The 24760-nt window shown below is 41.9% G+C and overlaps 1 protein-coding gene across 2 annotated transcripts in view; it reads right to left on the bottom strand.

Annotated features, from left to right (window-relative positions):
- Positions 1-5920: 5920 nt before the first annotated feature.
- Positions 5921-24760, bottom strand: part of gmds (GDP-mannose 4,6-dehydratase) — a 258314-nt gene continuing 239474 nt past the window's right edge. For both annotated transcript variants that reach the window (XM_070447666.1, XM_070447667.1), the window contains 2 exons: positions 7205-7273; positions 5921-6561 (listed from right to left, as the gene is read on the bottom strand). The gene's annotated coding sequence lies outside the window, so the exon portion shown is untranslated. The remainder of the gene's footprint in view (positions 6562-7204; positions 7274-24760) is intronic.

Genomic DNA, 24760 nt, shown 5'->3' with positions numbered 1-24760 from the left:
CTGTTTACTAGCTCCGTGGTGCCAAGGTATCCGGGTGTTGTTTGGAGTGACCACGTGTGTTTACGGACGCTTAGTTCATACCACGCATGCCTGAAATATTCTCTTTGCCAGATGTTTGGTTGCTGCAGCAACTGATTAAAGATGAAACAAAACAAGGCCAACACAGACACACACACAGACACATAGATTCATTAAAATTAAGTGTACTTTGTTTACTATTTTAAAATCAATCTAGACAATGCAAAAAAAATATCAGTCGCTTTCAAGAAAATACATTGAAACATGATAGGACAAATATGTGTGAAAATGTGTTGTTTTGAAACTCTCCTTTTGCAGGCCTATATTATTATTATCGTCATTATTATTAATATGTCCTATTAACTAATTTGTACAATTTAAAATGTGTAAACAAATATCGCTGCTAAGATATTACTGTAGCTTAACTGTTTAAATTGCAGATAAAACACATTTGCAGTTAAAACAAATTCACAACTAAATTCAAACCACTTCATCAAACATTTGGAATGTTTTGTATAGGCCACGCGCGCGTGTGTGTCCGTCTCGATAGTCACAATTGGTAGTCATTACAGCTTGTTAATTGAGTGTACAGGGATTTACAGAAAACATCTGCTTACTTATTGTGTTAACTACATTCTCTGTCCCTTCCTCCGCGGCCTCTAAGCATGCAGCCCTGGGTCTGACAATTACACGGACTGACTGACTGGAGACCGCCCTTCGCAAATGGCAACCTATTCCCTGTATAGTGCACCTGGTCAAAGGTAGTGTGTACTACATAGGAGCATATGGTGACATTTGGGACGCAACCTGGGGCTCAGTCAGACGTATGAGAGTAATGAATGTAGCCTATGCATTATATGGCGTTGTTATATGACATACCTCTGCGCTGAGTCTTGCTGCCTGCTGCCGGCGGCCCTGGGCTCCGTGAGTTCAGGAACAGGGGGAGTGGAGAAGATATATTTTTACTCTCTGACACCAGTGCTTTGCTGAGGTCCAAATCTTGTGCAGGTGTGTCCGTGGGGCAAGTAGGGAGGCAGGAGGGGTAGGGGACGCAGAAGGGAGTAGGGGGTTGACTTCTCCCTGGTAGGCATTGYAAATGTGTCTTTGTTGTGATCGCTTGCACTCGTGAAAGTATTGGATTGAGAATGGAGAGAGTGAGCAGGGAACACTACACCACAGCACAAATGCTCCCTTGAGTATAGCCTACTTGACAGCACAGGCAGCACAAAGTCAAGTTGTTCCAGTCAGTCACTCTGCGTTTCGGGTAAGCCTAGGCCTAAACAAAGCCAACATTGCTTATTAACCTGGAGATTTTTATCTACATTTTAAAATGGACTATTAACTATTGGTGTATAGGTAATGAAAACAATACCCTTCTAGTTTATTGGCTAGAGGCTTTACCATACCATTTACAGTTTTCATTTTGACAACAAAAAAAGTAACCACTATAGGTCTATGCATTGGCCTAGACTGCATCACACCAATACAAATAGGTTTAGATTTAAATAAAATAGTGGCCTACCAATAATTCAATAAGCAGATATTTCAAATGTTGATCCTCTCACTCATAGATGCCTAGCCATAATTGCGCTAATAGAAGTCATCAGATTCTTTCCGAAGGAATAAACACACGTCACGTCGGCGCACAGAGATTGATGGCGCTCTCTCTAGCTGGCCAGGTCAGGAAGGAATAAAATTCAATCAGCGGCAGAATCATTTTTCATCCGACGGAAAAGGCAGAGCGCGAGGCGAAGGTCAATGGGGAGGATGTCAACAATGCTTCATGAGAGGGCAAAGCGACGAGCTACCACTATATGAGCACGCAGTCGCTTTCTAAAGATGCCTATACCTTTCCTGGCCTAACACACTCTCATGCGCTGTTCACAGAAACCACGGAATACATTATGGATATTACTGTTGACAAGTTAGAGATGACTAATCGATTAGTTTACTTGGACACCCTCCTCCACAAGAACATAAATGCACTATTACAACATACCCACTATAGCCTACTGTAAGCCTCTACACAAACATAGATAATTATGTGGAGACAGGCATCTCTTTTAAATAAAGGTCAACTGTGTTCTATTCATTTTAACTTTAAAGTTAAAGTGAGGGGCGTGCTCGTCTAAAAATAAGGCTTGTACATTTTTCAGATCAAATAAGGCGTTCTGCAGCTTAACACCTTGTCAATATTGAATATTGCATGTAGCCTACAATTAAGTTATTAAACGTGAATTAAATATGGTTAGTGGTTAAATACCAATTTTATTAACACAGTTAAGGCGAGGCGTTCTGCTGCAAGAATGATGACAGGAATCGTCATACCTTTTGATTTAATAATACCAAAATAAGAACAAAATTAAGGAATTGCACTTACAAACTCTTCGTTATGCGTTATAGTTATGACAATGAAATAATTKAAACAAATAGTAACATTCCCTCAAACATTCTGACTTTGCAGGCAATAGTCTAATAGGCCGACATAGGCTACTTGATTAAAGTATTATGACAAGAGATACAATTTTCCCAAGTATTCCATTTTATTGGGCAATTCGTTCGGTTTTTCACATTCATAATGAGCTAAAAACAGAATTTGAAACTTCAAGAGTAAACGTGAGAATGGCATGAAACACAGACTAGGAGGGGCTGTATGAGCAAGAGCTTATCAAATCAATTTGTAAGTCAACAGCAATTACACACACACACACACACACACACACACACACACACACACACACACACACACAACAAGAGGATGTGTAACGCGAAACTGAGACCCTCCCCTCGTCTTTAAATTAAGCTGTTAAGGTCTACAATCATAACAATTCCGGGCGCCTTCAAGACAAACCTACACGCCCCTCAATAACACGTCAAAGCATGAATGATGTATAATATATAAATTCACTGTCCTCCGCTTTTCACATCTGTCTAACGCCTGTCTGATGCATTAAGACATATTTTACTCAGCACTGTTTAAGGTCGTGGTGGGGATAAATCTAACCACCGGAGTGTCAGTGTGTCTGTCTCCCCGCCCAGGCAGGTCCTGTGGGGGCAGGCCCCGGGGCCAGAGCCGGGGGAGACATGGACCTGGGTAGGTCAAAACGCTTGAAGGCCCGCCATTTTCCAAAGCCCTCGGAAAAGTCAGAAGTAATGGTGAAGTTTGCCACTGCCTCGCGGGGACGTTTAGTTCTACGACACGAGAGGCTCTATTACAGTAGTGTAATTGAGCAAGGCTATAACTCTCTGCTAACATTAGCCTATCAACTGTCATAAACCGATACGCCAAACACCAATTAAAGGATTATGACTCAATATGTTGGCAATAAAAGGAGAACATGAAACAGTGGGCCTACTTATCAATTTGTAAACTGTGAACTTAGGCTAGGCCTACTCAATACAGTATTGCTATAAGTGACAAGAGAATGAAAAGGTGTAAGCCTTTGTGCGAGTTCTCATATTGTATTATGGGATTTGACACATTATAATCGAGACTTTCTCATGGTTCTCTATTCGCTCGTCAGCTGGTGCCAGTCAGCCTATAGCACACTAAACGAACTAGGATAAAGCCAAACAAAATATTCGATTAATTAATGGTCATACCAGCATCAGCATTTGGGGCCCTTTCTGATGGTAATCTGCATCTGCTATGTTTTATTAGAGATAAATCCGATTGCAGAGTTCCACTTCCTAACCAATCTCCCATTTACTTGTTTATTTTTCCGGGCAGTGGAGAATGTCAGAAATGCTAAGCACTAACAGGGTTCAGATGATTTATATGGGCGCCATTTCCGCTGTAACTGTCTATTCACTCTCTCACTTTTCTTTTAGTCCGTTTAAAAAGTATAGGCCTATAGAGACGGTCTATCTCTTACTTGAAAGATTATTCTCTACCATATCGACTCTGTTGCTTATAAAGAACAATTGATAGTTGATTTTAAACGATGGCCTACACCATGAAACGAACAAACAAAAGGACATTGAAGAACATTCCAAACTGAAAAAAWAATAATTTGTCTCAAGAAATTGTAMGCCTGTAGATATCAAATTGTGAATATTTGGATCATATTTATAAAACCGAATAGTCCTAAAATCATTGCAAATTTGTAATAAAAAAACGATGTCGTCCACGTAGGCTAGATGATAATAATTATATTGCTTAAATAACAGTTTAATTAAGCCTTATATTCAAATTAAGGCAAATATGTGAACAATTTTGCTAACATGCCTGTTTTTATAATAAAGTGTAACAATAAGGACACAACGGTGGCAATTTCCATGTCTCTTGAAAGCATGAATCTCCCTATTTGTTAGACCATAGCCCTATTGAGAGAGCCAAATGCATATGATATAAATAATCCATTTTATTTTTGACAACAAAAGTAGTCTGTAGGTCTTTGCTATAGCCAACCCTCTATGTCCCAAATTAGGAAAACCGTAAGGATAAAGAACAGTGAGCGAAAATAACATTTATAAAGACAATTTCAGGAGATTGTTAGATTATTTCAGTTTATTTTGCTCTCTAAAACGTATTAAGGCGTTTTTTAAAAAGCTTTTCATATCCACAAATGTGGTGGCACACACTCCTCTACTTTCTCGTTCTTCTCTGTAGTAACTTACGCCTGGAACTGGGTGCCTGCATTCTGTTCCCGTGCGTTCTGAAAGCTGAGCCTAGAGCAGCACAGGGCTGCTGCAGTTAGTGGCGGCGCGCGACTGGGCCCGTGCACCTGTGTGCGGCTGGCCGGCGGGCGCGAGGAGAGACCTGGCACAGTGGAAACTGGTGTGTTTTCGCTCGCACCCGGGTTCCAGGGCCAACCTCAAAGCGCCATCTGTTACCAATTATAAGTCCACACAGATGCAGCGCTGTCTCCGACGGTCAAACTGCAATGTTCTAGGTGTTGTTTTTAAGAAAAAAGAGAGGCAAACCCACCCTGTTTGTTCCCTCTTCGCAAACCTACTTTTCCATTTTCCATTTAAAATGTCAAACGGATTTTTCATAAAAAGATCCCACGACGGTTTTCATTTCATGAATATAATATGTAGGCCAACTGATACATTTCTGGGGCTATAATCTTTTAAATTCAGGATGTTGATTCCATGACCATTAAGATATAGGCTAGGTAACAACCTAACTTCCTTTCTAAGCTATTGTTCTGTAACAACTATTTTACAAACCATTAAAGTAAAGTATGGTGGGACGTCTCTTGGCCTCTAGAACACAGAGGTTCGAGGTTAGGGGTTCATATTCCAGCAGAAGTCGGAGACAAAACGACAGAGGTCTTTACGCAGAGTAGAGCTAGCCTCCAGTGCGCGCTGGGCTTGGACTGGGCACATAGTCAGAATGTCTCGATTGAGACACATTCTGCAGGAATGGGATCCAGGCTCGAGGAAGCGTATTTCCTGAGGAATGAACAGGGTTAGTGTGCTCGCGGGGCAAACCAAGGAGAGCTGAGCGCGAGGAGGGAAGGGAAATGACAGGGGCTGAGGCTCACGCGACCTCTGAGCAACCTGGGAGCGCTGGCACGAGGAACCTCTCAGACAACATTACTCTAGTCTTCTGACTCGACTCAAGCTTGAGGTTTTACCTCTAAAATACCTTTTACAAGATTTAACCAAAGGTATAACATCTCTCCCCTATTTATAAGGTACACATTGTACACGTGTCCTCCAGTCTAGACACATCTTTGTGGAATAATGGCGGGGAGATTATGCAGTGCCAATTGGGTGACATAAAATAGCCTATCTTTATAAATAGTTAAAATTATGTTATTTAGGCTACATATATTATATGTGGTGCTATGTGTCTATCAATACATTTATAACAAACAATGTATATTAAGGGGAGAAGAGCAGAAGATTGTGTATGAAAATACAAGAAAATAATCACATATATAGGGCCAACTAATGTATCAAAAGAACAAGTTTTATTGTACCAAATTTTTTATATTCTGAATGAAATATGTCAGATGGGAATACAAAAGATTTCACAAATGCTGAATAACATCTAAAACATATTTGTTGGTCATCTTACAATAACAAATAATTAAAGTTATACTTAATTTATTTCTAAAAGGACAAACTGCAACCTGTGACCTATATGCCAGGCGATTAAAACAAACAAACACAAGACAACAATACAATCCCATATTGCCCAGAGACAGTGRCGAATAAAAACAATTAAAAGTCCTATCACCATATAGGCTACTAAATCATGATCAGCGTGAAAAATTATCTTAAGATTAAAAACAAAAATAAGGAATGGCATTATTTAAAAGGCATCGAATAATCTTCCCTCACCATAGCATAAGGCAAAAAAACAGACTGAGTAACTTCGTTTGGGACAGCAAAGTGATGAAAAAAATGATCCAGACTAGTTTTATATTCTTTTCACCGCATGGTGCGACTGTTGAGTCGCAGTGCACTCTGGTCAGGAGTGCTCAGATGATTCCCTAGGTTTGGGTTGATCCACAGGATGTGGTTTTATGCGTTAGGGTTATTCTTCATGAGATGGATGTCAGCATCAACCATCTCTTTCACCAGTTCCTAAAGGGTCAAATAGAGGTTTAGTTTAGACACAGATATTGTCTACTCTAAACCTAACATAGCAGCCTAAATATTCATTTCCAAACACTGATAATCAAACAATTCGTATAGATTCAGGAAAAAAGGTTAACCTAATAAAATGATTGGTCCGAATCGAAAAATCCCTAAGACAAAAAATATGGAAATAATGGAGAAACAAAATGTATTGTATACATCAAATCTGTTCAGAGGACTGCTGTCTCGTTATTCAGTCATGTTGATGTACTGTGGTTGGTAAGTGGGAGATTCGTCCAACTTGGCTTGTTCAATCACACTTAACCTACTTATTATTGCTCATATAAGGCTTGTACAGTATATGATTATAACATGTTATAAAACATTAGTTTAGCAACTTAATTAAGAAGCTGCTTAACTTCCCAATTTATGTTGTGTTTACTGACAACACAAGAAGAGTGGAGAAGCTGGCTGGGAAGACTGTCATCGAAGAAGACCAGCGTGCTGTGCATCTCCAGTTCCACCATGGGTTATGTGCACACAGACACGCACACACACAAACCCACACACACACGCATGCATGTACACGTGCACGCAAGCACACACATGCACACATATGCACACACGCAGAGTAAAGTGCAACACCCACCTCAAAAGTGATCTTTGCTTTCCAGCCTAACTTTGTCAGTGCCTTGGTGCTATCACCTTGCAGGTATTCCTGGGGAAAGAGAGGGAGAAACAAAAACAACTCATCATTCATGGCCACTAGAGAATGGTGTTTAGAATAGGGTAATTTTACAGTCAGAGTTCAGCAGAAACAGTACATTACAGTAGAAACAGTAGATATACAGTTGATACAGTAGACTTCCTGTTATAAAGACTTTAATTCCACCACTATCTATCGAAATCAAACATATTCACAATTCTCTATAGGATGCCTATAGGATGTAAACAGATATTCAGATCCTCTGTCTAACTCTCTTTCACACACACACAGGTCAGTATCCCCTCTAGGGGAAAGGGAGGTCACAAAGTCTCACTGGCCATCAATCCCAGACTCCCCCTCCTCTCTCATCCAGAGGGTGCCAGAGCATGATGAATTGTGGGACTCTGGTGGTGTAACCTCCTTCCTCCCTCACCCCCCTCTCTCCTCTGTTTCCCTTTTGTGTTCTGCACTAGGTTCACAATCCACTGAGACCCTGTCTGAGACCACCAAAGATACAGCCTGGAAAATACCTCTCGCTCTCTCTCATTATCATTTTGTCACCTCACTCTCCCTCAGTTAAACAGTCAGCAATTTGTTGTTATCCTAAAAATCTACGCGTATCTTTGAACCGTACACAAGTTTGTTGAACAACCCTGTTACGTTCTCATACTCACTGTCAAGATTTCTACAGTTGATTTAGTGGTTAGCTACATATTTCTTTCAGTAGAAGGAGAGTACGTATCAGTTACTTCCGATGTGCTCATGTCCATGGCTGAATAGAGATGTGAAATTATAAAGGCAGAGAGCTCCTTTTCTATCTGACACTAAAACATTTGAAAATGTCTGTTTCTGGGTGATCTTATTACACAGGAACGCTACAGCAGCATTAGCCTAGCTTGGTGCTACTTCAGCCTTTACAGAACAGGGACCCACATCTCTGAGCTGCTCCACAGCCCTCAATCACACTGGCTCACACACACATGCATGCACGCAAACGCACAAACTTTGTTGCAGTTGATTAAAGTTAACTACAAAACGTTTTTCATGTGTTATTTTTATTTGAAATGCAACCTCCAATCAATCTTCAAGTGCATTTTTAAAATGTTTTTATTAGTCCAGTCTTTACATCAGCCATCAGACAAAAGCTCGTCCCTCCTTTAGTAGTCAGTTCACAAAGTCCATTTGTGAACGCTACATTACTGACATTCAGTTCTGACATTCAGTTCTGTTCCAGGCCTACAAACAGCCATATTTACAGAATCATTATTACAGCAATGGACGTCAATTATATAAAGTTATATAATTATAGGAGTTATTAATGGAGTAACTCCATAAGTACATTATGTTATATTTTTAAAGGAGAACATTTCGAAAGTGAAATTAATATCAGGTGTTTTTGTCCCCAATAAAGGGGTTTCAAGGTGAGTTCGCCTCAGCTCATTTATAACGTTAAAAAGCTCTCGAAGCCTACTTAAACACTTTATAACCAGTCTGTTATAACACAAATAAACATGTGTCTAGAACGAACACTCCTCAATGAAAATAATAGGTGAAACAACATTCTCAAATAAGGCATATTAAAGTGAAATTGCATTATGCAACAATTCTTACAGCAATGTTGGGTTCAGAGCAAAATAATGATGAATGTATAAATAGTGAATAAAGAGGGAAAAGACTATAATGGAATCCCAGCCCCTACCATGGACTGACTATAATATTCCATGCACTGGCAGTATGTGGCCAGAGATGGCACTGCTGAGTGCTACTATCCATACAGAATCATCTTATGCCCCACCTCACCATGACAACATTACCTTCTCCGATCAACATAGCTGACTGAGGTGAGGTACACTTCCTGTTCCTGCATCTCTATGATTGGTCAGTAGTCAGATGTCCATCTATCTATAAGACCTGGAATACAGTGTATTTATACTGATAAAGACCTGTCAAGTCCTAACACACTGAAGACCATAGATAGAACACACTTTAATTTCAGTACTCCCGCATAACAAAGAGTGCCGCTCAAAATCCAGGTAATCTACTATGAGTCATTTTGTACCTGGTGGATATCACACGTGAGGGATCTCTCTCTCTCTCTCACACACACGCACGCACGCACGCACGCACGCACGCACGCACGCACGCACGCACACACACACACACAGAAATTCAACCTGCTCAGAGATTTAAAACCTAATTAGAACAGAGTCAACTCACCCCTAACTGACAGAGAATGTACTGAATTATTCAACAAGAACTGCTAACAGATGGAGAACAATATAATCTTCATATGGATCTGATTTGGAACAGAATCCAAGGTCATGGTATATCCTGTTTAAAATAGTATTCTCCACATGTCTGGAAATATGCAACAGTGATAACAGAAATGGGTTCTAGAAAATGTGCTATGTTGAGTGGATTGCTCTCTGAAGACAGAAGATTTGAGTAAATATTACATCTGTAGGGGCTTTAAAATTAGAGTGATAAAGCTATATCACACGCATCCTCAGGATGCGACCATGATCTGTTCACAGTCCATAAACCCCGCCATGCATCATGGGTAGTGTGTGTCAAGTTGCGATGGTCGCAGAAGAGGGATCACATAGGGAGAGACACAACGATGACAAACTGACTGTATACCTGATCCCTACAGGCAATGTTGTTTCCCAGGCAAAGCAGGTATCAATAAATGTTAATTTACGTCTGAGGTGAATCCGGAGACACCGAGAGAAATGGATGTTTCCTCTGAGTATATGGAAGTGCTGATGAAACCGTTTTCCCTTTCTCTTCAGGTAGCCAGGAGCAGCAGCAACAACACCACTGATATCACATCACACTACATCCTGAATAACCTCATTGCCACAGTTGCCAAACCATCATCGATATCATCGTCATCACCACCATTGTCAACATCATCATCGACACCTGAATCCTCCTTCCCCTCTTCCTTTCTACCATTAAAGGTGTAAACCACACTCTCTGAATGTGATCACGGTCGATAAAGCCCACAGGTGATTAAGGCACTCTGAGTTGGCATGTAACGCTAAGGAATTCCAGTATCACTGAAAGTCCTGTCAATAAATCACAGCAACCCTTTCACACAGCAGAGAGAGAGAACACTACAAACACATCCCAACATAGCCAAAGAGTTCTTCGAGCCGTTGAAGGGAAAGAAAGTTCAACATCCTCATAGAGACCTCTCTTTCTCTTCCCCTCTCTCTCACGCAGAAACACTCACAGGGGACAGGCTCTGAGGATCTGATGTGGTTTGGAGAGGCCATTGGAAGTGCTTCTGGTATTTGTATGACCATGGACATGAGGATGGATACAGACATCAAACAGTAGCAGCAATGAGACAGCAGTAGTTCAACTCAGTAAGTCTGGACCCCACAGCCTCAGCTGTCTCAAGGACAGACATGATTTCCCAGAAACCTTCACCCTTTGTAAGGTCACACAGACGAAGACTGAGTGTGTGTGTTTGCGAGAATGGTTTGTTAGTGTTCTGGTCCAGGTGTGAGAAAGACGGGGAAGGAATGAGAGAGCCAGTACAGGTATGCACATCCTCTCACTGGTCACTTCTCTACCCACATCCCCTCTTCCTCTCACTGGTCACTTCTCTACCCACATCCCTCCCTCTCTTTTTCTTTGCCCACATTAACATACTCCCAGATTCTAGAACAAGAAACACAAAGACTGGGAAGAAAATAGAAAATAGTGAAACAGAGAGGGAGAAAGAGCCTGCTGGTTTCTCCCCAGGACTTCTAGACAGTATTAGCCACTCCCGTAAAAAGTTCAGGATCCTACCACTGAGAGATGGAGAGTTCCAGTCTGTGTGTGTATATATTCCTGTGTGTGTGTGATGAGAGACAGCAGGGGGTGTGTGAGTTATATCACAGGTTTCTTCCGCCGTCTCCACGTGAGGCTCGGCCGACACACAACGTGGGTACTGAACTCTATAGAGTGGCCCTGTCCCTCACACACACACACACACACACACACACACACACACCCACACACACACACACCACACACACACACACACACACACACACACACACACACACACACACACACACACACACACACACACACACACACAGTTAGAAGCATAATGTATATTTATATATGAGAGAAGGAGGAATATTACATAAATTGGGAGCTGTATCTATAATTTGAACTTTGAGTGAGTAACGCGCAACGTACTGATTAACAATGAAAGAGACCAGTCTCTCTCCCTTCCTTCACCCCCCTCCATGATGATTGTTCTCCATCAGTGCTCATTAAAATTCCTGGGGGAGTTGTGTGATAAATATTTAGGTGGTTGAGGACACACTCTAAACACTCTTGAGGAGCAGAGTGGAGGCTAGCAGCAGATCGCACTAAGTGCCCCAACGCCACCGCTAAGCATTCTGCCTGCCCTTCAGCTCCAAGGAGATTTGTATATGTGAAGTACTTACTGTCAAGATAACCAGCACAGGGAGAGAGGGGGCAAGATTGATAGCGAAGCCAGCCAACCGTGTGGTGTGTTTGTGTGTGTGGTGAGTATGAGATTTGAAATGCTTAACTTGCATGATCTAACCAACAGTGCAGTTATCAATATCAAAATAGTATAACTAACCTTAAGATAATAATATATATTTTTTAAGTATATATACACATACACACATACAGTTGAAGTCGGAAGTTTACATACACTTAGGTTGGAGTCATTAAAACTCGTTTTTCAACCACTCCACAAATTTCTTGTTAACAAACTATAGTTTTGGCAACTCGGTTAGGACATCTACTTTGTGCATAACACAAGTAATTTTTCCAACAAGTGTTTACAGACAGATTACTTCACTTAAACTCACTGTATCACACTTCCAGTGGGTCAGAAGTTTACATACACTAAGTTGACTGTGCCTTTAAACAGCTTGGAAAATTCCAGAAAATTATGTCATGCTTTAGAAGCTTCTGATAGGCTAATTGACATAATTTGAGTCAATTGGAGGTGGAACTGTGGATGTATTTCAAGGCCTACCTTTAACCTCTCTGGGGTAGGTGGGACGCAATCGTCCCACCCGGCCAATAGCCAGGGAAAATACAGAGCGCCATATTCAAATAAAATGATATAAAAATCTAACTTTCATTAAATCACACATGTAAGATACCAAATTAAAGCTACACTCGTTGTGAATCCAGCCAAGCTTCTGATAGGCTAATTTACATCATTTGAGTCAATTGGAGGTGTACCGGTGGATGTATTTCAAGGCCTACCTTCAAACTCAGTGCCTCCTTGCTTGACATCATGGGAAAATCAAAAGAAATCAGCCAAGAGCTCAGAAAAGAAATTGGAGACCTCTACAAGTCTGGTTCATCCTTGGGAGCAATTTCCAAATGCCTGAAGGTACCACGTTCATCTGTACAAACAATAACATGCAAGTATAAACACCCTGGAACCACGCAGCCGTCATACCACTCAGGAAGGAGACGCGTTCTGTCTCCTAGAGATTAATGTACTTTGGTGCGAAAAGTGCAAATCAAACCCAGAACAAAAGCAAAGGACCTTGTGAAGATGCTGGAGGAAATAGGTACACAAGTATCTATATCCACAGTAAAACGAGTCCTATATCGACATAACCTGAAAGACCGCTCAGCAAGGAAGAAGCCACTGCTCCAAAACCACCATAAAAAAGATAGACTTCGGTTTGCAACTGCACATGATGACAAAGATCGTACTTMTTGGAGAAATGTCCTCTGGTCTGATGAAACAAAAATATAACTGTTTGGCTATAATGACCATTGTTATGTTTGGAGGAAAAAGGGGGTGTCTTGCAAGCCGAAGAACACCATCCCATCCGTGAAGCACTGGGGATGTCAGCATCATGTTGTGGGGGTGCTTTGCTGCAGGAGGGACTGGTGCACTTCACAAAATAGATGGCATCATGAGGCAGGAAAATTATGTGGATATATTGAAGCAACATCTCAAGACATCAGTCAGGAAGTTAACTTCTTATGGCTGCAGGGGCAGTATTGAGTAGCTTGGATGAAAGGTGCACAGAGGTGCCCATATTAAACGGCCTGACAGAGGTGCCCATATTAAACGGCCTGCTCCCAGTTGCTAATATATGCATATTATTATTCATATTGGATAGAAAACACTCTGAAGTTTCTAAAACTGTTTGAATTATGTCTGTGAGTATAACAGAACTCATATGGCAGGCAAAAACTTCCTGTTTGAATTGTTTCTGAGGTGTCAGATTTTCAACCATGCTCTCAATTGAAATGACAGCAAGATATAGATGAGTTTTCACTTCCTACGGCTTTCACTAGATGTCAATAGTCAACAGAACTTTGTCTGATGACTCTAATGTGAAGGGGGGCCGAAGGAGAAAGGAATGAGTAATCACTTCCACGGGCTGATCACGCATTCACCATGCGCCTTCACATGAGTAGGACGTCCGTTCCATCGCTCTTCTGAAGTCAATTGAATTTTCCGGTTGGAACGTTATTCAAGATGTATGTTAACAACATTCTAAAGATTGATTCAGTACATCGTTTGACATGTTTCTACTGACTGTTACGGAACTTTTGGACATTTCGTCACGTTATAGTGGAGGCGCTTTCTGACTTTGGAATTGTTTACCGAAGGTGCGAACCAAAGTAGCTAATTGGACATAAATAACGGACATTATCGAACAAATCAAGCATTTATTGTGGACCTGGGATTCCTAGGAAGTTCATCAAAGGTAAGGAAACATTTATCATGTATTTTCTGGTTTCTGTTGAGTCCAACATGGCGGCTAATTTGGCTATTGTTCTGAGCTCCGTCTCAGATTATTGCATGATTTGCTTTTACCGTAAAGTTTTTGAAATCTGACACAGCGGTTGCATTAAGGAGAGGTATATCTATAATTCCATGTGTATAACTTATATTATCATCTACATTTATGATGAGTATTTCTGTTGAAACGATGTGGCTATGCACTATCATTGGATGTTTTTGGAACTAGTGAATCTAACGCGCCAATGTAAACTCAGATTTTTTGTTATAAATATGAACTTTATCAAACAAAACATGCATGTATTGTGTAACATGAAGTCCTATGAGTGTCATCTGATGAAGATAATCAAAGGTTAGTGATTACTTTTATCTCTATTTCTGCTTTTTCTGACTGCTATCTTTCGCTGGAAAATCTTATTGTGGTTTGATGGTGACCTAACATAATCGTTTGTAGTGCTTTCGCTGAAAAGCATATTTGAAATCGGACACTTTGGTGGGATTAACAACAAGAATACCTTTAAAATTATATAAGACACATGTATCTTTGAGGAAATTTAATTATGAGATTTCTGTTTTTTGAATTTGGCGCCCTGCACTTTATCTGGCTGCTGTCATATCGATCCCGGTAGCGGGATGCAGCCATAAGCAGTTAAAGCTTGGTCGCAAATGGGTCTTCCAAATGGACAATGACCCCAAGCATACTTCCAAAGTTGTGTCAAAATGGCTTAAGGACAACAAATCAAGTATTGGAGTAGCTATCACAAAGCCCAGACCTCAATCCTATAGAACATTTGTGGCGCAGAACTGAAAAGCGTGTGCGAGCAAGGAGGCTTACAAACCTGACTCAGTTACTCCAGCTCTGTCAGGAGGAATGGGCCAAAATTCAACCAATTATTGTGGGAAGCTTGTGGAAGGCTACTGAAAAGTTTGACCCAAGTTAAACAATTTAAAGGCAATGCTACCAAATACTAATTGAGTGTATGTGAACTTCTGACCCACTGGAATGTGATGAAAGAAATAAAGTTGAAAGAAATCATTCTTCTCTACATATTATTCTGACATTCACATTCTTAAAATAAAGTGGTGATCTAACTGACCTCTAATACAGGGATTGTTACTGGGATTAAATGTCAGGATTTGTGAAAAACAGTTTAAATGTATTTGGCTATGGTGTATGTAAACTTCAGACTTCAACTGTACATACACACACATATATGTATTCTATATAATATATTACACTGCTCAAAAAAATAAAGGAACACAAACAACACAATGTAACTCCAAGTCAATCACACTTCTGTGAAATCAAACTGTCCACTTAGGAAGCAACACTGATTGACAATAAATTTAACATGCTGTTGTGCAAATGGAATAGACAAAAGTGGAATTATAGGCAATTAGCAAGACACCCCCAAAAAGGAGTGATTCTGCAGGTGGTGACCACAGACAACTTCTCAGTTCCATAGCTTCCTGGCTGATGTTTGTCACTTTTGAATGCTGCGGTGCTCTCACTCTAGTGGTAGCATGAGACGGAGTCTCAACCCACACAAGTGCTCAGTGTGCAGCTCATCCAGGTTGGCACATCAATGCGAGCTGTGGCAAAAAGTTTGCTGTGTCTGTCAGCGTAGGTCCAGAGCATGGAGGCGCTACCAGGAGACAGCCAGTACATCAGGAGACGTGGAGGAGGCCGTAGGAGGCAACAACCCAGCAGCAGGACCGCTATCTCCGCCTTTGTGGCAAGAGGGTGCACTGCCAGAGCCTGCAAAATGCCTCCAGCAGGCCACAAATGTGCATGTGTCTGCTCAAACGGTCAGAAACAGACTCCATGAGGGTGTATGAGGGCCGACGTCACAGTGGGGGTTGTGCTTACAGCCCAGCACCGTGCAGGACGTTTGGCATTGCCAGAGAACACCAAGATTGGCAAATTCGCCACTGGCGCCCTGTGCTCTCACAGATGAAAGCAGGTTCACACTGAGCACATGAGCACATGTGACAGACGTGACAAGAGTCTGGAGACGCCGTGGAGAACGTTCTGCTGCCTGCAACATCCTCCAGCATGACCGGTTTGCGCGTGGGTCAGTCATGGTGTGGGTGGCTTCTTTGTGGGGCCGCACAGCCCTCCATGTGCTCGCCAGAGGTAGCCTGACTGCCATAGGTACTGAGATGAGATCCTCAGACCCCTTGTGAGACCATATGCTGACACATGCACATTTGTGGCCTGCTGGAGTCATTTTGCAGGGCTCTGGCAGTGCACCTCCTTGACAAAGGCGGAGATAGCGGTCCTGCTGCTGGGTTGTTGCCCTCCTACGGCCTCCTCCACGTCTTCTGATGTACTGGCCTGTCTCCTGGTAGCGCCTCCATGCTCTGGACACTACGCTGACAGACACAGCAAACCTTTTTGCACAGCTCGCATTGATGTGCCATCCTGGATGAGCTGCACTACCTGAGCCACTTGTGTGGTTGTAGACTCCGTCTCATGCTACCACTAGAGTGAGAGCACCGCCAGCATTCAAAAGTGACCAAACATCAGCCAGGAAGCATAGGAACTGAGAAGTTGTCTGTGTCACCACCTGCAAATCACTCCTTTTGTTGGGGTGTCTTGCTAATTGCCTATAATTTCCACCTTTTGTCTATTCCATTTGCACAACGCATGTGAAATTTATTGTCAATCATGTTGCTTCCTAAGTGGACAGTTTGATTTCATATAAGTGTGATTGACTTGGAGTACATTGTGTTGTAATTGTTCCCTTATTTTTTTGAGCAGTGTAATATATATACTCACACACACACACACACACACACACACACACACACACACACACCACACACACACACACACACACACACACACACACAACACACACACCACACACACACACACACACACACACACACACACACACACACACACACACACACACACACAACAATCGTTCAAAGTTTGGGGTCACTTAGAAATATTCGCTTGTTTTTGAAAGAAAAGCACATTTTCTGCCCATTCAAATAACACAAAATTGATCAGAAATACAGTGTAGACATTGTTAATGTTGTAAATGACTATTGAAGCTGGAAACGGCTGATTTTCTATGGAATATCTACATAGGCGTACAGAGGCCCATTATCAGCAACCATCCCTCCTGTGTTCCAATTGCACGTTGTGTTAGCTAATCCAAGTTTATAATTTTAAAAACCTAATTGATCATTAGAAAACCCTTTTGCAATTATGTTAGCACAGCTGAAAACTTGTTCTGATTAAAGAAGAAATAAAACTGGCCTTCTTTACACTAGTTGAGTATCTGGAGCATCAGCATTTGTGGGTTCGATTACAGGCTCAACATGGCCAGAAACAAAGATTTTCTTCTGAAGCTTGTCAGTCTATTCTTGTTCTGAGAAATGAAGGTTATTCCATGTGAGAAATTGGCAAGAAACTGAAGATCTCGTACAGCGCTGTGTACTATTCCCTTCACAGAACAGCGCAAACTGTCTCTAACCAGAATAGAAAGAGGAGTGGGAGGCCCCGGTGCACAACTGAGCAAGAGGACAAGTACATTAAAGTGTCTAGTTTGAGAAACATATGCCTCACAAGTCCTCAACTGGCAGCTTCATTAAATAGTACCCGCAAAACACCAGTCTCAACGTCAACAGTGAYGAGGRGACTCRGGGATGCTGGCCTTCTAGGCAGAGTTGCAAAGAAAAAGCCATATCTCAGACTGGCCAATAAAAACAAAAAATTAAGATGGGCAAAAGAACACAGACACTGGACAGAGGAACTCTGTCTAGAAGGCCAGCATTCTGGAGTCGCCTCTTCACTGTTGACGTTGATACTGGTGTTTTGCGGGTACTATTTAATGAATTCTACAATGTAGAAAATAGTAAAAATAAATAAAAACCCTTGAATGAGTAGGTGTGTCCAAATGAAAGGCATTGAGTTCGTCTAGCACACACACACACACTGTTAACATTCTCATTAACCACACTATTCAGACGTGGACTCCCCACTACTGTTCCAGAGGCTTATTGTCTGTTACTGAGAGGGGGTCACACAAATAGAGGGGCCCTGTTCTGTTTCTGCATGCTATTATTCCTGAGGACAGGAAACAGATCATAATTCCTAGAGTCAGCAGAATGCTCTGGGAGAGGGAGAGAGAGATGAAGTGAGTGAGAGAAAGAGAGAGCTGAAGTGTGTTTGTCAGATACTGTGTTGGTCTTGTCTGTGTGTAACATGTTAATCAGCCTCAGGTTGTTTCAGATTTTTTGTTGTTATATCAAAGCAAACATGATTTCCCCTATTTAAACAAAATTATTCTCAACCACACTACTGAAAGACAAAGATTAAAAGGAGAAAAACAGAGGAAGAGAGAAAGGATGAGAGAGAGGGAGAAAGTGGCATTCTGCTCTCATCTTAATTGATGTGTAATTTCAGTAATGCTCGTGCACGGAGGGACCAGAGTTTGGGACTGCTTTTGACACTTGGACCTCTATGTTCCTCTATATTCTGATAGAATTCTTCTAATAGATGTGTCGACATGGAGTAATTGTCTCTGTTAGGTGGAGTGTTGAGCTCTTCAACACACATTGAGACTCACACCTCAATCGCTGGTTGTAAACTGTTTTCTGCCCCTCCAAAAAGATTGAATATGTAMACGATTGGCCTTCTTTCTGGTACTCACACACAAACAGGACCAAGCCTGGGCTGCTGAGGAGTGATGGACTCCATCCTAGCTGGAGGGGTGCTCGCATCTTATCTACCAACATAGACATGGCTCTAACTCCTCTATCTCCACAATGAGATAGGGTGCAGGCCAGGCAACAGGATGTTAGCCTGCCTGCCAGCTTGATGGAGTCTGCCACTCGCACAGTCAGCGTAGTCAGCTCAGCTTTCCCCATTGTCACCGTGTCCGTGCCTCGATATACGTCAGGCAAAACTAAACATGGCGGTGTTCGCCCTAGAAAATTCACTGGAATAAAGACATCCTCCATTCTTGTCGTTATTTATAGAGTATGTAATAATATCTCACATCTCAAAATAGGACTACTTAATGTTAGATCCTTCACTTCTAAGGCAGTCATAGTCAATGAACTAAACACTGATCATAACCTTGATGTGATTGGCCTGACTGAAACATGACTCAAGCCTGATTAATTTACTGTGTTAAATGAAGACTCTCCTCCAGGTTACAGCAGTGACCATATCCCCCGCGCATCCGCAAAGGCGGAGGTGTTGCTAACATTTACGATAGCAAATTTCAATTTAACCCCCACAAAAAATACTACTTTTTTGTCTTTTGAGCTTCTAGTCATCAAATCTACGCAGCCTACTCAATCACTTTTTATGGGCACTGTTTACAGGCCCCATGTGCCGTATACAGTGTTCCTCACTGAGTTCCCTGAATTCTTATCAGACCTTGTAGTCATGGCAGATAATATTCACATTTTTGGTGACTTCAATATTCACATGGAAAAGTCCACAGACGCACTCCAAAAGGCTTTCGGAGCCATCATCGACTGAAAGGGTTTTGTCCAACATGTCTCTGAACCTACGCATTGCCACGGTCATACCCTGGATCTAGTTTTGTCCCATGGAATAAATATTGTGGATCTAAATGTTTTTTTCCTCATAATCCTGGATTATCGGACCACCATTTTACATTTGCAATCGCAACAAATAATCTGCTCAGATCACAACTACGGATTATCAAAAGCCACGCTATAAATTCTCAGACAACCCAAAGACTGCTAGATGCCCTTCCAGACTCCCTCCACCTACCCAAGGACTTCAGAGTACAAAAATCAGTTAACCACCTAACCAAGGATCTACATTTAACCTTGCGTAAAACCCTAGATGCAGTCGCACCTCTAAAAACAAAAAACATTTGTCACAGGAAATTTGCTTCCTGGTATACAGAAAATAACCAAGCCCTGAAGCAAGCTTCCAGAAAATTGGAATGTAAATGGCGCTCCCCCAAACTGGAAGTCTTCCGACTACCGTGCGATATTGAAGAGCCCTCACTGCTGCGCGATGAGCCTACTTTTCCAACCTAATTGAGGAGAATAAAAACAATTCAAAATATATTTTTGATACTGTCGCAAAGCTAACTAAAAAAGCATCCTCTCCTGAAAAAGCCAAACCTTGACCCATAATAATAAAATTACAATTATAAATCGGCCTATATCGAATCTCCCATTCCTCTCAAGACAAATAATGTATACAAAACACTCCAGTCAGGGTTTAGACCCCATCATAGTACTGAGACTGCACTCTTGAAGGTGATGAATCCCCTTTTAATGGCATCAGACCAAGGCTCTGAATCTGTCCTTGTGCCCCTAGACCTAAGTCCCGCTTTTGACACAGTCGATCACCACATTCTTTTGAAGAGATTGGAAACTCTAATTGATCTACACGGACAAGTTCTTGCCTGGTTTAGATCTTATCTGTTGGAAAGATATCAGTTCGTCCTCTGACAAATCAATGGTAAGTTTCGGTGTTCCTCAAGGTTCCGTTGTAGGCCCACTATTGTTTTCACTATATATTCTACCTCTTGGTGATGTCATTTGGAAAAACAAAATGTCAACTTTCACTGCTATGCGGACGACACACAGCTGTACATTTCAATGAAACATGGTGAAGCCCCAAAATTGCCTACCTTGGAAGCCTATGTTTCAGACATAAGGAAGTGGATGGAAGCAAACGTTTTACTTTTAAACTCGGACCAAACCGAGATGCTAGTTCTACGTCCCAAGAAACAAAGAGATCTGCTGTTTGATCTGACAATTAATCTTGGTGGTTGTAGTCGTCTCAAATAAAACTGTGAAGGACCTCAGGACCTCTGGACCCTGATCTCTCTTTTGATGAACATATCAAGAATACTTCAAGAGCAGCTTTTTCTATCTTCCATATATTCTTCAAACTTTGTGTCCAAAAATTATGCATAAAAGCTAACCCATGCTTTTGTCACTTCTAGATGACACTACTGCAATGCTCTACTCTTTGGATTCCCGGATAAAGCACTAAATAAACTTCAGTTAGTGCTAAATACATCTGCTAGAATCTTGACTAGAACCAACAAATTCAATCATATCACTCCAGTGCCTCTCTACACTGGTTTCCTGTTAAGGCTAGGGTGGATTTCTAGGTTTTATTGCTAAATTACAAAGCATTAAATAGACTTGCCGCTACCTATCTCTCTGATTTGATCCTGTCGTATATACCTACACGTACGCTACGGTCACAATAAGGTATACAGTGGGGCAAAAAAGTATTTAGTCAGCCACCAATTGTGCAAGTTCTCCCACTTAAAAAGATGAGAGAGGCCTGTAATTTTCATCATAGGTACACTTCAACTATGACAGACAAAATGAGAAAAAAAATCCAGGCTGCTTACGTGCATAACACTATGTGTGGTTGTGTTGTGGTAGGTAGTTTTACGAGACTGGAACAATTCTCTGAAATTATTGAACATCTACTGGCGTCACTCCAGCCAGCATGTACGATGAGTTTCCTCCTCTCCTTATCTTCTCTCTTCGCCTCTCTTCTTCTCCTCTCCGCCTCCCCTCTTTCTTCTCTCCTATCTCTTCTACCCGTCTCTCTCTACTAACTCTCACCCCTCTCTCCTACTTCGTCTTCACTTACCCCTGCTTCTCTATCCCCTCTCTATATCCTCTCTTCTACCCCTCTTCATTTATCCTCTCGTGCCCTCTCTACGCCCGGTCTCTTCTTCTTCTCTATCCCTCTCTAAGGCGGCGCTCTCTCTATCCCCTCGTCTTGACCTTATCCCTCTTAAATCCCCTCCTCTCTTGGTCTCTCTCCCTTCCGCGTTGCATGATCTCTCTAGTCTCTCTTACTTTATAACATCGGGTAATCCACTTTCCCAGGGTCTTTTACCTTATAGGGTTGGCGAGCATGTTTCCTCATTACACGTCTAGGCGTTCCGGGAGGACCCTCAAGGGCAACTCATTAAAGGTAGAGAGTAAATATTACGTGGGCGGTGCATAGAAAAGTCGCGTCTATATTATTTTAGTTCCAGCATATTCCTTCCCACTCACCACAATTGTCTTAATGCAAGTGTGATTTCATCTCCCCACTCTCTTCCTGTCATTTAAATAAGGGGAATAATGCAGTAGATGTGAGCCCACCACCATGGTGATTTAAGTTTCATTCTTTTTGACTGCCTGTAACCATCCATAGGTACAGTCAACATGCTTCAACCTAAATGATTAGAGATCGGTCTCTACCCGGCTTCATTAAAAATGAGTACGCAGGTAAGAATTCCCACGCAGGCAAACCTTTTTTCACCACATGCATTCACAACTGTGTAGGAAGGATTTGATGATGAAGTGAATTTATTTTTGCAATATTTTGTCTGAGTCTCAAGACTCCAGCCATCTGTAGGACGAGACGTTCACCGTTTATCCCCTGCTCTTCTTCTTCTTAATTCCGCTCTCTATTTATCTCTCTACGCTTCCTCTCTATCGCCTCTCTAATACCTTCTCTGTTACCGCTGTCTACCCTTCCTTTTACTCTACCAAAATCCTTGCTGCTCGTCCCACTTGATCATACGCCTTTCACTCTACTCGGTACCTCTTTCTCTACCCTGCTCTTTCTTCTGCTCTGAACCGCTCTCGTACCCCCTCTCTCTATCTCTCTTACCCTCTGCTCTATTCCCTCTCTACCGTCGGTCGTGTCTTCTTTAGTTACCGTCTCGCTAGCACACTACTATGCGCGACCGATACAGTCTTTCTATGCTCGCTGCATTTAATACTCTAAGGTACCTCTCTATTCCGCCTCTCTATTCCTCTACTCTATCCCTTCCTACGGCCCGCTCTTCTTTCCTTCTCTCTATTGTTACCCTCTACTATCCCGTCTCTATCCTCTTGTCTTACTTGCTCTCTTTATATCTCTCTCCTCACTTTGCTGCCTTATCTCACCTCTATCTCTATCCTCTCTTTACCGTACCTCTCGTCTAGTCACTCCTTCTCTACCCTCTCCTTCTTCATCTCTATCCCTTATCATAGACAGCTTGCTCGTCAGTTCGTTCTACTTCCTAAACGACCCTTTGTCCGAGACCTATACCGTTTCACAACGACGTCACCTCCAGATAATCATTCCTCCACTATCGTGCGGCAAAGACCTATTAAGAGACTGCATCCCGTCAAAAAGGACAGAGGAAGTACAGGAACATCTTATTGGTAGACCTGCACTCACAGTATGTCTATTATTTATACCCATAGTGATGGGAATCTTGCTACAATTGTCCAAATCTTGCAGACTATATAGGTAAGCAGTCTTCATCTGGTTTTGAAGAAATCAACTGTGGGAAGCAATTTAATTAGGAAAAGTGGAAGACATACAAGAATCATCACCATGAGTACATATGCTCAAGCGCTCAAGAGAAGTATTGTGGTGGCTCCAGATAAGGAGTCGAGACGTAATGGTCACCCCGTGAGGATTTCAGATATGTATCAAATCAAAGGAACCGGGTCGAAGGTGCAAAAAATCCCAGAACCCACACAGCGGACCGGCGGACTTTAATGCCTGTTCTATGAACACTGCAGACGCTAGTGCGCGACCGAGCAGAACAAAGGTACTTGAAACTGTAAAATGCTGAAGACGTATAACCCTATCATGTAACATCGATGCTACGACGTCTCCTGATACTTCATACTGCCTAGGACTCGACAATATCCAGTTCTGACGATCATCGTGTGGCGCCAGACGATGATATCGTGTCCTCGTGACTTCTGTTTAAAAGGAGATCCTCACTCACTGGTACATCTAGCAGCATTTCTAAATCTTGGATGATCTTCACGAAGTAACAGATTGTGGAAGCTCGCATGGTTCATATCCTGATCTTAGAGTACCAGATGAAAACAAACTTAATTTTTGGGTAAAACTCACAACTCGTTCCGTCGTTTGCTTAAGGCGAAGGAGACAAAAGCTTCTAAGATGCTCCCACCTGTAGCCTTTTGCAATCCAAAGATATATATGATCATCTCCTCATACCAGTAACTGATCGAAAGCATAGTGGAGTGGAAACATCATCTCTTTGGTGTGGTGTTAGGTATTTCATCCTGCAAGTGGACCAGGACGAACTGATTCCAGTAAGTAGTAAGACAGAATGAATTGTGGGCCCAAATGTATCGTGGATTTTTTGAGTGAAAAACCTCCTTCCATCGCACGGCATTGATAGATGAAACGTGGCTGAGTTTACTCAGCATGAAATGATCCCAAACCACACTCGACCCGTGGAGCAAAGAAGGAGTGGCTTCGTAAGAATAGCATTTTCACAGGTATCCTGGAAGTGGAGCCTAGCCAGTCTCCCAGATCTCAACCCATATACGGAAGCATCCCATTTATGGAAGGGGAGAGTTCGTAAACGATAACTTGTGGTTGCAGGCAGTTTCATTGCTTCAGCACCGAAAGGACATCACCTCGCTTAGTTACGCTTTGAGAGTTACTTCTCATTGCATGGAGTGGTTAATAGTTGCAGATGAATACCAGCCAACAAGATAGTGGGGAAAATCCTTGTTGAAGACTTACGGGAGAAGGGATCATTCGCTTTTCTGTTCATGTCTGACAACATAAAGGGTATATAATCGGAAAGATAATTTGCAGAACATACAACTTTTATTGTTATTATGCCACCATATATATACTTATTTTACCACTTAAATCAGATTATTTTGCAAATAAATTCATATAAAAATCCTACAATAGATAGAATTGGTTCTGGATC

This window comes from Salvelinus sp. IW2-2015, linkage group LG16 (genome assembly GCF_002910315.2).
Source record: "Salvelinus sp. IW2-2015 linkage group LG16, ASM291031v2, whole genome shotgun sequence".
Classification (NCBI taxonomy): Eukaryota; Metazoa; Chordata; class Actinopteri; order Salmoniformes; family Salmonidae; genus Salvelinus; species Salvelinus sp. IW2-2015.
This window is presented reverse-complemented; position numbering and strand designations above follow the sequence as displayed.